Source organism: Palaemon carinicauda, chromosome 18, assembly GCF_036898095.1.
Source record: "Palaemon carinicauda isolate YSFRI2023 chromosome 18, ASM3689809v2, whole genome shotgun sequence".
NCBI lineage: Eukaryota > Metazoa > Arthropoda > Malacostraca > Decapoda > Palaemonidae > Palaemon > Palaemon carinicauda.
Window position 1 is genome coordinate 29,050,600 of NC_090742.1, and position 14,328 is coordinate 29,064,927.

At 44.3% G+C, this 14,328-nt stretch overlaps 1 protein-coding gene across 2 annotated transcripts in view; it reads left to right on the forward strand.

The window, feature by feature from the left end:
• LOC137657741 (uncharacterized) overlaps window positions 1-13,302 on the forward strand; it is a 301,807-nt gene extending 288,505 nt beyond the window's left edge. For both annotated transcript variants that reach the window (XM_068392206.1, XM_068392207.1), the window contains one exon: window positions 10,932-13,302. The gene's annotated coding sequence lies outside the window, so the exon portion shown is untranslated. The remainder of the gene's footprint in view (window positions 1-10,931) is intronic.
• The last annotated feature ends 1,026 nt before the right edge of the window (window positions 13,303-14,328 follow it).

Here is a 14,328-nt window from a genome sequence, read left to right on the forward strand (position 1 = left end):
AAGGCTCCAGGAAAGGTTGTGCCGGCTGTGACGGCTGCCGGTGGTTGACCCTTTTGTCTTTGAGTGTTCTTCAGCCCTCCCTTGGACTGCCATCCACATCCCTGAAACCGTCAGTGACCGGCAACAAATCTTGTGGTTGGATGGAAGCTAGAATGATTCATTCTCCCCTTCCATTTGAACCCTCATTCTGGAGGAAGGCAGTAGGAATAACATACCTACACCCTTATTTATTGTACTAAAAATTACATTAATAAGGTAGCCCTTCACTCCATACTTTCTCTCTCTCTGTCGGCTAGTGCCGTCAGGTACTAACCCACCAGGTACTAGCCTAGCCTGCAACATGCCCGCTGAACTACAGTATATGCTTATACAGTTGCCAGTATTTTTGCAGTATAGTACATACTGCAAACAGAAAACTATAGTATATGTTATACAGTAGTTTATATTTCCAACATACCCTGTGTGTCCTTTCACAGTCTATTGTTGAGACCACCTTTATATTGAAGTGAAGTATTCCTTTAATACACTGATAAAGTCATCAGTTCATAACTTACCCCACAATATTAATACTTTTATGGAAGGGTTAGTGTTAGTATACACTAATTCTAACACTAGAGGTTAGAACCCTTCTCCCTTGATTTTCCCTTAATAAAAAAATTCTAACATTAATATTGGGGTAGGTCGCAGTAATTGGATGGACAGAAGACACAAGTATGTGTCTTAACTATTTCCTTTCTAGCTTACTATACTAAGCTATAATGGTTAAGTTACCAAAACATTTATTGCATGTAACTTATTTATCAAATGCGATAAATAACCGCATACTCATTTGAATTTTCTTTCTTTACAGGAGGAGCCCAAAATGAAGTGCGAGGTGATATACTGCAACCACAAGAGTAGGAACTTTTGTTGTCACACTATGTGCAGGACTCATGCCATCTGCGCCATTACCACTACCACTAAAACCTTGCGGTATTGGGACCCCCAGAACTGCAACGTCTGCTCGGCCATGGTGGTCGAGGGTTTCGACGACCCCAAGTCAGCGGAGTCGAGGGATGTAGCACGATAGAAGCTTCGCAAATAGGTACGAGGGTTCCAGAAGAACTCTCCGGGACCATACCTTCCAAACGACAGGATGCATAGCTTGCTGTTCCCCAAAGCGGGTAATGAAGCTGTCGTGCCCCAGACACGACCCGGACCTCCAGATTGCAATTGAGGAGGATGTCAGTGAGGCGATGCAAGGCATGGACATCCACCAGGAGGAAAGGATGTCTGAAGTGTCCACGGACACAGAGAAGGATCTCCTTATGGACGATCCCGAGGAAGAGTCTACTCTACCTCCCGGAGGAGGAGAAGGCCTTGATTCGTCGGAAGTGGAGGAGTCCCTTCCACCCGTGCCAGCACCAGAGCCGACACCATCTACATCTTCAGCTCCTACCCCTCCATTGGATGCCGTAGGCCAGTCAGTTTTGGCTCATATTACCACGCTGATGGAGAATCTTTGCAAAGAGAGCGAAGCACAGGAAGCAAAGCTCACAAGAGAGCTCCGTGAAGTGACACAGACCACCGCCTCCCGAGGGTCTTACAAGCGACCCAGAGTTCAGGACCTGGCAACCTGCTCCGAGACCAAACCCTGGAGGTACGCGGAGTACATGCCGATTACCAACGGCAAACTCTACATCTCAGAGGAGATGGGAGCCATTCCCTTAGATGACATTCAGTTCTGGCCGAGCCTTAATGCCTACCCTGACTGCTTCATTCAACTGAAGCATGAGCCAGCGTCAAAGAAGGAAACGGAACCATAGGAGGTCATGGTTTTCAACCACGACAAGGCACAGGCTCTCTTATCGAGCAGCCTGAAGAAGGCGGGTTATACCAACTCGAAAGTTTCTTCATTGAGCAATAAACACCCTACCTTTCTTGCTCCTACTTCCAGAGCCTTCCCCTTTACGTCGAAGGCGTTCCAGATTGTTGCCAAGGCAGTTGAGGCAGGCAAACCGTGCCCTACACTAGAGGACTGTAGGCCTCTGTCGTTAGCCCTGCCCACGGATGAGAAGGAATGGAAGGAGGTCCACCTAACCATCTCAGTAGGAAAGCTAGATGCAGATATCGCGGGACGGCAGTTCAGCGAGAATCTCCCTAAGCTGTTGGACTTTCTCTTGCGGAGGGAGCAAGTGACGAAAGTGAGGCTTGCCACCTCTCTGTCCCTCCAGAACTGCATCGAGATGTGTGCAGGCCACAAAAGCATCCCAGACATGCTCATGGTCCTGTCCAAGAGGCAAATGGCCACCTTAGCAAAGGACCTGTACACCTTCATGAAGGCTAGGAGAGCCTGTAGGGAGTTCATGTTTGCTGCTGCGACAGTAAAACACAAACCCAGGAAGTTGATTTCTTCCAGCATCTGGGGTAGTGAAGCGGTCAAAGAGGTAGTCGAGAAAGTTGCCACAGAGAATAGGAACCTTCTCCAGAAGTGGGGCATCTCTTCAAAGAGGAAGTCTTCCCTGGATGCGGATCCCCAACCAAAGCGGAAGTCAAAGAAGCCAAGACTACCCTCTCGGCCTACTCAGCAACATCACACGGTCACCATGACCGCGATGCCCCAAGTGGTTGCTCAGCCACAAACCACCTTCCAAGTGGTACCTCAACAGCTGGTTGCCCAGTCACCATCTTTTAACCCAGGGTTTGAGAGGCAAACCACTACCTTTCGTCCGAAAGGAAGAGGTTCTCGACGGGGCTCCTCAAGACACCCCTCCCGAGGCAGGGGAGGATGCGGTCAGGGTGGCATGCCCTCTGGACCACCTAAGCAATGAGATGCTTCAGGTGGAGGGAGATTCCAACACTTTCGAGATTGTTGGACCTTCGATCCCTTGGCCCACAGCCTAATCAAAAATGGACTAGGATGGAAATGGATCTAGTCTCCACCTTCATTTCCTCAATTCTTCCAACACTCCACCCCCTTACTGGAAGAATATACCTTAGAACTCTTGAGCAAAAAGGTTATAAGGAAAGCAAAGTCCATCAAATTCCAGGGAAGGCTGTTTTGTGTTCCCAAGAAGGACTTGGACAAACTCAGAGTCATTCTGTACTTGTCGCCACTCAACAAGTTCGTCGAGAACAAGAAGTTCAGGATGTTAACCCTTCAACACATAAGGACCCTGTTTCCAAAAGGGGCGTACACAGTCTCAATAGACCTGGCAGATGCTTATTGGTTCCTCCCAGTTAGCTGTCCCCTCTCCTCCTACCTAGGATTCAAGTTACAGAAGATGAAGTATGTCTTCAGAGCTATGCCTTTCGGACTAAACATAGCCCGAAGGATCTTCACGAAACTTGCAGACGCAGTTGTACAACAACTACTCCTAGAAGGTGTTCAGGTAGCAGCGTACCTGGACGACTGGCTGGTGTGGGCAGCATCCAAGACTGCTTGTCTGCAAGCATCCAAGAAAGTGATCCAGTGTCTGGAACATCTGGGATTCAAGATCAACTTCAAGAAGTCTTGACTCTCTCCAGCTCAGGAGTTTCAATGGCTGGGAATCCATTGGAACTTGAAGTCATACCGCCTCTCCATTCCACCAAGGAAGAGGAGAGAGATTGCGGGGTCTGTCAAGAGACTACTGAAATCTGACAGGATCTCAAGATGCCAACAGGAAAGAGTACTGGGCTCTCTCCAGTTTGCAGCAGTAACAGACCCAGTGCTAAGAGCACAGCTGAAAGATGCGTCAGGAGTCTGGAGAAGATGCGCATCAAACGCTCGAAGAGATCTACAAAGACCGATACCGACCTTGCTACGATCACTAATCAAGCCGTGGTCGAAGGTCAAGAGCCTAACGAGTACCGTTCCCTTTCAACCACCTCCCCCATCGGTGACCATCCACACGGATGCCTCGACGGAAGGATGGGGAGGTCACTCCCATCAAAGGAAAGCCCAAGGGACTTGGTCATCCCTGTTCAAGACCTTTCACATCAATATTCTGGAGGCCATGGAAGTCCTCTTGATGCTGAAGAAACTATCCCCTCACAGATCAGCCCACATCAGATGGTCTTGGACAGCGAAGTGATAGTGAGATGTCTGAACCGACAAGGCTCTAGATGGCTCCACATCAACCATGTGATGTTAGCCATCTTTCGTTTAGTGAAAAAGAAGAGATGGCACTTATCAGCAGTTCACCTACAAGGGTTCCATAATGTGACGGCGGACGCTCTATCCAGGCTAAAGCCGATAGAGTCAGAGTGGTTCCTAGACGCAGACTCATTCTCCTTCATCTTGGAACAAGTCCCGGAACTGCAGATCGACCTCTTCGCAACGAGCGACAACAAGAAACTACTTCGATATGTAGCCCCATATGAGGACTCTCTGGCAGAGGCGACGGATGCCACGTCCTTCGATTGGAACAATTGGACCCGGATCTACCTGTTCCCCCCAACCAATCTCCTGCTGAAGGTCCTCAACAAGCTGAGATCCTTCAAGGGAACTGCAGCACTAGTGGCCCCCAAGTGGCCCAAGAGCAATTGGTTTCCTCTAGTGATGGAACTGAAGCAAGGGTACCGCTGGTCGGGCTCCTGTTGTTCCTGTGCAGCCGAGACCTGCTCCTGTTCAGAAGGGTTCTGCTCCCAAACAGACCTTTCAGCCTTCCTCGGGAGCTCCTCCACGTCGTGGAAAGAACAGGGGCAAGCGAGGGAAAGGGAAACGCCGAGCTTTGCTTTCTCTTTACCATGCTGCCGAAGGTAGGGGGATGCCCATTACGCCATTAGGCGATGTGTCAGCACCTCGGGGCCGAGGAATGGATAGTGTTGACCCTTCGTGAAGGAAGCAAGCTTTCATTTGTGCTTCATCCCCCCCCTATTCTCCACTCCAATAGCGTTCCACTCGTACGCTCCAACATCTCCGAAGGCTCAGGCCTTAGAGGCGGAAGTCCAGGAAATGCTGGAGAAGATTGCACTAGAAGTTGTGCACGATCAGTCACTAGGGTTCTACTGTCGTCTTTTCCTTGTCGAGAAGGCGACACGAGGTTGGAGACCGATCATCGACCTTTCGCCATTGAACAAGTTTGTTCATCAAACTCCGCTCAAGATGCTGAGAGTTCGCGCTGTGCTGTTAGCCATCAGGCAGTACGACTTCATGCTTTCGATAGATTTGAAGGACGCGTACTTTCAAGAACCAGTTCATCAGTCGTCCCGAAAGTACCTCCGATTCCCCTTCCAGGGCCCGGTGTACCAGTTCAAAGTCTGTGCTTCAGACTGTGCACAGCTCCCCAAGTGTCCACGGGAGTGTTCACGATGGTAGCAGTTTAGGCCCACTTGAGGGTCATCCGCCTACTGATGTACCTCAACGACTGGCTGATTCTCGCTCCCTCGCAGGAGCAGTTGATTGAGGACCGAGACTCGCTTCTGGCAGTTTGTTACGATTTGGGGATCGTGGAAAACTACAAGAAGTCGAACTTCATTCCCAATCAGAAGATGAAGTATGTGGGAATGCTGATCGACTTGGCAGCAGCTCGTGTTCTTCCCTCGGAAGAATGGATCAGCAGATTCAGAGAGGTTGCGCAGCCGTTCCTGTCGCAGGAACAACTTCCAGCCCTCCAGTGGCAAACTCTTCTAGGTCACCTCTCCTCGCTGGAGAAGTTCGTTCCTTTCGGGCGGATCCATCTCTGCTCCCTTCAGTGGTGTCTGAAGGAGCAGTGGTTGGCAGCCACCCATTCTCCCTCTTGCCCGGTTCTCATGGAACACGAGGTAACAGAGTATCTCCTTTGGTGGCTAAACGAGAACTTCACGAGAGAGTTTCTCGTAAACCCTTCTCCACCTCAGTTCCGTCTGTTCACAGATGCGTCCACGGAAGGTTGGGGTGCACACCTGGACGACTTAGTCGTGTCAGGTGTGTGGTCGGAAGAGGAGAAATACCTGCACATCAACGTGCTGGAAATGATGGCAGTCTTGAGAGCACACATTCATTTCCAGGCTCGTTTGAGAGAGCACTCGTTAGTGCTGATGAGCGACAACATGTCCGTGGTTGCATACGTCAACAAGCAAAGGGGCACGCTCTCACGTCCCTTGCAGTAGTTGACGAGGCAAGTGTTTCTGTGGTCAGAGAGTCAACACGTAACCTTGTCAGCTATGTACATTCCAGGCAAGAGAAATGTTCTGGCAGATGCCCTAGGTTGTAGAGAACGGGTAATAGGGGCAGAATGGACTCTTCACCCTTGGATAGCGAGTCGAGTACAGTACTCGACCTCTGGGGAAAACCTCGCATCGACCTATTCGCAACACGATACAACGCCAAACTTCCCGTGTTTAGCTCTCCAGTACCAGATCCCGCGGCTGCGTTCGAGGACGCACTGCAACATCCTTGGGATAGACTGGATTGCTACGCGTTTTCCCCCTTTTGCTTGCTTCGCTCAGTCCTGTCATGGGTCCTAGTAACCCCTGGACTCAGGATGACTCTCATTGCTCCACTATGGTCAGACATGGAGTGGTTTCCCGATCTGTTGTCGCTCCTGGTCGAGGCCCCGAGAGAGCTACCACACTGGCCTAATCTCCTTCGGCAACCCTTGTCAAGCAAGTACCACCAGGCGGTACAGTCGCTCAGACTTCACGTGTGGAGACTATCCAGTATCTCTTCAGAATGAGAGGCTTTTCGCGACTCGCTGCGAGAGAGATTTGTCAGGGTACCTTAGAAGATCCTCCTCTTCAGTCTACCAGGAGAAGTGGTCGGTCTTCTGTGATTGGTGTAGTGGAAGGGGTATCTCTCCTGTCGGAACCTCTCTTACTCAAATCACTGACTTCTTAGTCTTTCTTCACTGAGATAAGCTCCTTTCGGTTTCTGCCATTAAAGGGTACAGGTCTGCCCTTGCAATGGTATTTCGTCTGAAGGGCATAGATATCTCCAATGCCCTCGAGATTTCTATGCTCATTAAGAGCTTCGAACAGTCGTGTCCCCCGAGGGAACTTCGAGTTCCCCAGTGGGATGTCACTCTAGTTCTCGGGTCTCTTACTCGTGCTCCGTACAAACCCTTGAGCTGTGCCTCAGACATGCTCTTGACCCTTAAGACTGTTTTTCTGCTAGCCTTAGCATCGGCGAAAAGAGTCTGGGAGTTACACGGCCTCTCTTGTAATGTCACTCACCGAGAGGGTTGGAAGGAGATCTTGAGTTTTGTGCCAGAGTTCGTGGCCAAAACTCAGAACCCAGCGATCCACGATCCCAGGTTTGAGGCCTTCACTATTCTTTCCTTACCGGATGCGGCGAGTGGCGGTTCAGGTGAGAGGCTTCTCTGTCCCGTCAGGTGTCTCCGGTGCTATCTTAAACAAACTCGGCATCTCAGACCTGAATGTTGATGACTCTTCGTTAGCACCGGCAGAGCCAAGAGGGAGGTGTCGAGGAACACAATATCCTTCTGGATCCGTGAAACCATCCGCAAGGCGTATGAGACTCCCTCAAGAGTCTAAGCACCAGCGATGGTTAAAGCTCACGAGATCAGGAGCATTGCCCCCATACTCGCTTTCAAGAGAATCTTGCAGTGGGCAAAGTGCTGAAGGCTGGCGTTTGGAAACGCCAGACCACCTTTACGGTATTTTACTCGGGAGTTTACGCACAAGTCCTTGGACACCTTTGTTCTTGGTCTTGTGGTAGCAGCTCAAGCTATTGTCTGACCTTTCCAGTTCCTCCGGGACAGGGAAGTCTCTTGTCTTGATTTTTATGATATGTTTGGCAGTTTGAAAGCAGTATGCATATGTTCCGCCTTTCTCTCAGTCTTCTGCCTTGGAGTCCCATACATCAAGACAAGTCTTCCCAGGTAAGTTTGCTAGAGTTTGTTTACAGGTATTCTCCCCCGTCTTCTGCTAGGCAGGGAAGACAGTGGATGTATAACCCTTTACCTTTTGGTTATGGAGGTTCATCCAGTCACTGCGACCCTAGGGTCGAGTTTCTCTTACATTCACGCTCACAGGTCGCACGAGGCTCTTACCCATCGCGCGACCCGACTCCCAGTCTCTCAGATCCCACCATCATCATGTTGGGTCGAGAGTCAAGGGTGGGTGGATTTAGTCCTCTGCTCTCATTCGAGACCAGGTCTATATCTGGGCAGTTAGCTGTTCACAAGCAGCAAAGGCAGACCTCCCACCAACCAGTGAGTCTTCTTATATTAAATGATTTTGAGGTTTGTATATCGCATCGGAACAAATTACAATTTGTTCTAATTTGTATTTTCCCTAGCTATACAAACCCGTAATAATTTAGTTTAAATCCCTGCCTCTACCACCCCTCTCATGTTCCACATTGAGCCTAAAGCGTTTGAATGAGGAGGGTGGGCTGGGGGTTGGGGGGGCTGGAGCTAAGCTCTGCCTCATACTGCCAGCTAACCAATCAGCACGACTGCCTGGTTTTCTTTTTCTTCGGCTGTTTCAGCTGCGCTAAAGCAAATTCCTGTATTAAATGATTACGGGTTTGTATAGCTAGGAAAAATACAATTTAGGACAAATTGTCATTTTAAGAAGTGTAACATTAAAATGAATATCTCCTATATAAAATATAAAAACTTTTAACAGAATAGGAGGAAGAGAAATAAGATAAAATAGTGTGCTCAAGTATACCCTCAAGCAAGAGAACTCTAACCCAAGACAGTGGAAGACCATGGTTCAGAGGCTATGGCACTACCCAAGACTAGAGAACAATGGTTTGATTTTGGAGTGTCGTCCTAGTAGAGCTGCTTACCATATCTAAAGTCTCTTCTACTTACCAAGAGGAAAGTGGCCACTGAACAATTAGTGCAGTAACCCCTTAGGTAAAGAAGAATGGTTTGGTAGTCTGCGTTGTCAGGTGTATGAGGACAGAGGAGAATATGTAAATAATAGGCTAGACTATTCAGTGTGGATGTATGTAGACAAAGGGAAAATGAACCATAACCAGAGAGAAGGATCCAATGTAGTCCCATCTGGCCAGTCAAAAGACCTCATAACTCTCTAGCGGTAGTATCTCAATGGGTGGCTGGTGCCCTCGCCAACCTACTACCTATAAAAACGCACTTACTATCAATGCAGCAAAAGCTCAGTTACAATACTGCAACTAGAAATTGTGAAACCTCTAGGGGAAGTATTGCAACTAGAACTTAAGAAATTTCTAGAGGAGAATGTGATAGAAGAGATCATAAACCCATCCCTGGGGTTCTGTAACAGGTTATTACTATTCTTCAAAAGCTCAGGGTTCAGACCAGTTCTAGATATCTCGGCACTCAAGTTCACAATGCATATACAGTTCTCGATGGAAATACACTTATTGGCTCTTAAGAGCAATCAAACAAAAGGATAGGATGTTCATGATAGACCTCTGAGATGCATATTTTCACATTGTGATTCATCTAACTTCAAGGAAATGCCTTCGCTTTGTCAACGAATCAAAGCTTTATCAGTTTGAGTGACAATGTGACGGGTTCAGGACATCCCTATTGGTGTTCATCAGAATGATGGCCCCTATCTCAAAATGGTTAAAGTCACTGGGACTAAGAGTTCTTTAGTGCCTGGATGACTGGCTAATTTTAGGCAATCTATTGGAGAGGATTTAAGTTCAACAATTTTGGTTACTCAGGTCATTGGATCGGTTGGGGGTCATAGTCAATGTCAAGAAATCTCTCCTGAATCTGACTCAGATTATAAATTTGAGAATGATAATAGCAACAGTTTCTTTTTAGGTTTTTCTATCAGAAAATGGGATGAAGTCCTGTCTGTGTTTCCTACAAAAATTCAAACATTGAAAAACATGTTGGTGCGAATGTGGATGAGTTTTTTAGGAACTATGGGCTCCTTAGAGATGTTCATCCCATTGGACCATGTGAAATAAGGGTATTTCAACTTCATCTCAAATCCCATTAGATCAAGATGACCAATCAAGATGCAGTAACTATTCCACTGATGGTAAAGGAACTTCACGTACTGAATTTGTTGGGCGATCACAGTCGCATGTCACAAGACGTCTTTAGAGTTGAATCTCTGTTCACAGATGTATCACAGAAATGGTGAGGAGCAATGCTGGACCACTTACATCTCTCAGAGAAATGGAATCCGTAGGAGACAACGCAGCACATCAATTGCTTAGAGTTGCTAGCAATATTCAAGACTATTCAAGATCAGGTACAACTAGTAATGGGAAAGACGGTGTCAGTGTTTTCAAACATTATGACACTACAAGCCTATATCAGGAACCAAGAGGGTACAAGATCGTCTTCCCTACACAGGATAGCAGTCAAACGATTATCATGGAAGAATCCAAGAGGAATCGCTCTACTTCCGCAATGCATTCCGGAAAAATCAATGTTTTAGCGGACCAGTTAAGCATGAAGAATCAGATTTTGCCATATGAATGATCTCTACATCTGTTGATTTGTCAAGATATTTGGAGGTGGTGAGGGTTGCCAGAGCATAGACATGTTTGCCACATCACTTAACAAGAGTATAGAAGTTTTTTGTTCACCTGTGCCACATCCTTAGTTTGGAAGGTAGAGGCTGGATCTTTACACATTACCTCCATTTGCCGTTATTCAGTAGATACTAAACGAAGTTTAGGAACTCTGTGAATAGCAATAAGTATTTTCTCGTTGTTCATTTAGGGGAAGTAATGCAATAACCAAATGTATCTCTGATATCAACAGTTTGGCTGTCTAACAGCTTTAATGATGGTAGGTGTCTAAACTTTTATTGTAATTAACCAATTTTTATTAGATTGAAAAATTATTAAAAAAATAAAGGAGATGCTTGGTCATCGATTGCTGGATTATTGAGGATAGACCTTAGTAGTTAGTTGTAAGTGGGTTAGTTATACAAATCTTCCAATTTTAGAGTTTGTCAACCAAAGCTGTGATTTCAAAGCTCATAGGCAATGAATGTTGGGTAAGACTAATTGAAATAATTATTATTTTAACGTTTTGTAGGTAATTTGTGTGTAATTTCAGGTGTGTGATCTTGAAATGCAGCAGGGATGGTTAGAATGTGGCATATTGTCTTCCTGTTGCAGTGTAGTTTTGGTCACCTGTGCATTGGTGATTGCATGATTTATCTTTATTTCGTGGAAATTCCGGAGATATTTCTGCCATTTTGTACATACAGTATAACAGCTATTTTTGGCCTTTATATGATGCAGTATCATAAGCTAACAAATTTTATCTGTTATTTTCAAAAAATTATTTATTTTATTTTTTTCATTTAAGCTGGTTGTTTTAGAAAAATTTTAAAACATGTTTTATGTACTGGCCATTTATTCAAGATATCTTCATTGTAGATTATATGTTCTTTTACACTGATAGTCTTTGTAGCTTTTTGCATCATAAAATTTCTTGCCCGGTACCATTATTCGATTGAGTTGTTTCAGTAAAAACTAGCTGATGGGGTAGTTCTCTTGATGCTGCTTATGTAAGGTGTGTTTAGCTGTGGTGATTACAATATAATTCCTAGTAGACTATGAAGTTGTCAAGTCTTTTATTTTTTTATTGCATTCTTCCTTTGCTCCTCGTGAAATCAGATAAGTCAGAAAATGCTCTAGTCACATCTAATTGCCATAACAATTATTGTAATGCTGGAGAAGCTTATGGAATTTCAAGTAAAACAGTTTACTGCTTTGTAATATCTCAAAATTTCTCATTAGGCTTACATGTCTTTGTCCTCTTTTCAGCTAGGTTATCTGTAGTGCCTTTAAATTACTAAGGGCAGAAGTCCTTAGATATAGGTACATAGGAAAAAAATTCTTTTACAGTAGATATATTTTAGATATGTTTACATGTGTACAGCAATAATTATTTAGAAAGATAGGATGCAAAAGAGAAAAGACTTTTTAATGACAAAATGGTCAGTTTGTTACTGATAATTAAAGAATCTCATTTTAAGTACTATACAGTACAATAAATTAGTTGCCATTGCTTGATACAAACTTGCTCCTAAGTTATTTAAGTCATTATAATATAGAATACTACTCTTTTCTGTATTAGACATTGGTTTGGTAGTTTTTCAGCATTGTACACAGAAGAGGTGTACTCAGGAAGATTTTGGAGCAATGATAAACGGTGTCACTTGTGTACTACAAACCATCATTGCTAATATAGTGGTCCCTCGCATATCCACTCTTCTCCTGAGCCACATTCGCCTGTAACCAGTACTCATCCTTACCAGCATGGAGTGTGGAAGTGCAAATACCAAACCTAGTGTAGATCCTAAGAAAACCTGCATGAGAAAATAAGTTCATGAAATGTATATAAGGAGCATACAGTACTTGAGTAAGATCGTGCTTACGTTGTACAAAGGTCAAAGATGTTTGTAGAGAATGTACCACATATACAAATAGCAGCAGTCATCATTCTTACACATATACATGTACATTAACAGTTTCAGTGATATATCCGTGCTTTAAAATTCTTCTCTTGATCAATTTGGGATTTTGGTAGCCTATCAAGGCAGTTTTTTAATACATATTTTGCTTGATAAAATTGTTTTGTTTTTATACTTACTCGAATGATAGTTAATTCTTATTTCTTTGGATTCTAGGTGTTATTATTAACCAAGTATGTTTGCATAATCTAGACATTGTTGGGCTATGGTTTTGGGGTAACTCAAACTGATTTGTCTGCATCAATATTTTAGCCCAGTCCGCATCCCTTTTGTGCTTTTATTATCTGTGCGGGTATGAGAAGGATTACTGTTTAATGATATATTCTATATATCATTTCTTTAACATGGAGTAGTTCTTATTTGAAATGTACAGTGTGATTGATATGTATTTTCTACAACATTCAACCAAGGTAAAGAAGTATACAACCTGAATTTTATTTTGGATAAACCAAAAAACCCTGAATATTTAGGAAGCATAAGAATTGATAGTCAATACCTGTAAGCAATAATAAACTTGTGGAGAGAAAGAAGAAATTTATATTTTATAAGTTCTCATCAGCATCTTGAAAAGTTTGGTTGCTTTTTAATTGAGAAACAGTATGATAATGAGGAAAAGGCATAGAATTTAGGTGAAGGCATTGAATATAGAGCATGCAGGTTTATGAATATTGAGTCTTTAATACTGATATTGCAACTGATAGGATTTTATTTAATTAAGTAGAAGAAGGTTTTATACTGTACTTCTCATGTTCTTCTCATTTGTTTCTTCTTAATAAAAAGGGAATAAATCATCTCTTATTTTCTAGTTTTTGCTCAATTCCTCAATATTCTTCAGTTTTTATCACACTCATTGGTTTAATGGGAGCAAAGGAAGGTGCTCAATTGTATACTGTACATGGTACAGGGACAGACAAACATATTTTATTGTTATTGTTTTATTCAAATCTTAAAATGTTATTTTCATTAGTAAAATAAATTTTTGAATATACTTACCCGATAATCATGTAGCTGTCAACTCCGTTGCCCGACAGAATTCTATGGAGGGATACGCCAGCTATCACAATACTAGAAGGGGGTGTACTTACCAGCGCCACCTGTGGCCAGGTACTCAAGTACTTCTTGTTGACACCTCCTCAATTATTCCTCGGTTCCACTGGTTCTCTATGGGGAGGAAGGGAGGGTCAATTAAATCATGATTATCGGGTAAGTATATTCAAAAATTTATTTTACTAATGAAAATAACATTTTTCAATATTAAACTTACCCGATAATCATGTAGCTGATTCACACCCAGGGGGGTGGGTGAAAACCAGTGTACAAGATTAAAGGATAGCTAAGTATCCCATATTTCATATAACAGTTATCTCAAATAACAATGAAATAATAAGTACCTGGTAAGGAAGTCGAATTGAACCGTTACTCTGTCTCTTTTTTAAGTTCGTCTTCCTTACTGAGCGCAGCGTTCCTCTTGGAGGCTGAATCAACCCAAAGGTGCTAAAGTATACAGGGCTGCAACCCATACTAAAGGACCTCATCACAACCTTTAACCTCGGCGCTTCTCAAGAAAGAATTGACCACCCGCCAAATCAACAAGGATGTGGAAGGCTTCTTAGCCGACCGAACAACCCATAAAAAGTATTCAAGAGAAAGGTTAAAAAGTTATGGAATTATGGGAATGTAGTGGCTGAGCCCTCGCCTACTACTGCATTCGTTGCTACGAATGGACCCAGGGTGTAGCAGTACTCGTAAAGAGACTGGACATCTTTGAGATAGAATGATGCGAACACTGACTTGCTTCTCCAATAGGTTGCATCCATAACACTCTGCAGAGAACGGTTTTGTTTGAAGGCCACTGAAGTAGCCACAGCTCTCACTTCATGTGTCCTTACCTTCAGCAAAGCAAGGTCTTCTTCCTTCAGATGAGAATTTGCTTCTCTAATCAGAAGCCTGATGTAGAAAGAAACTGAGTTC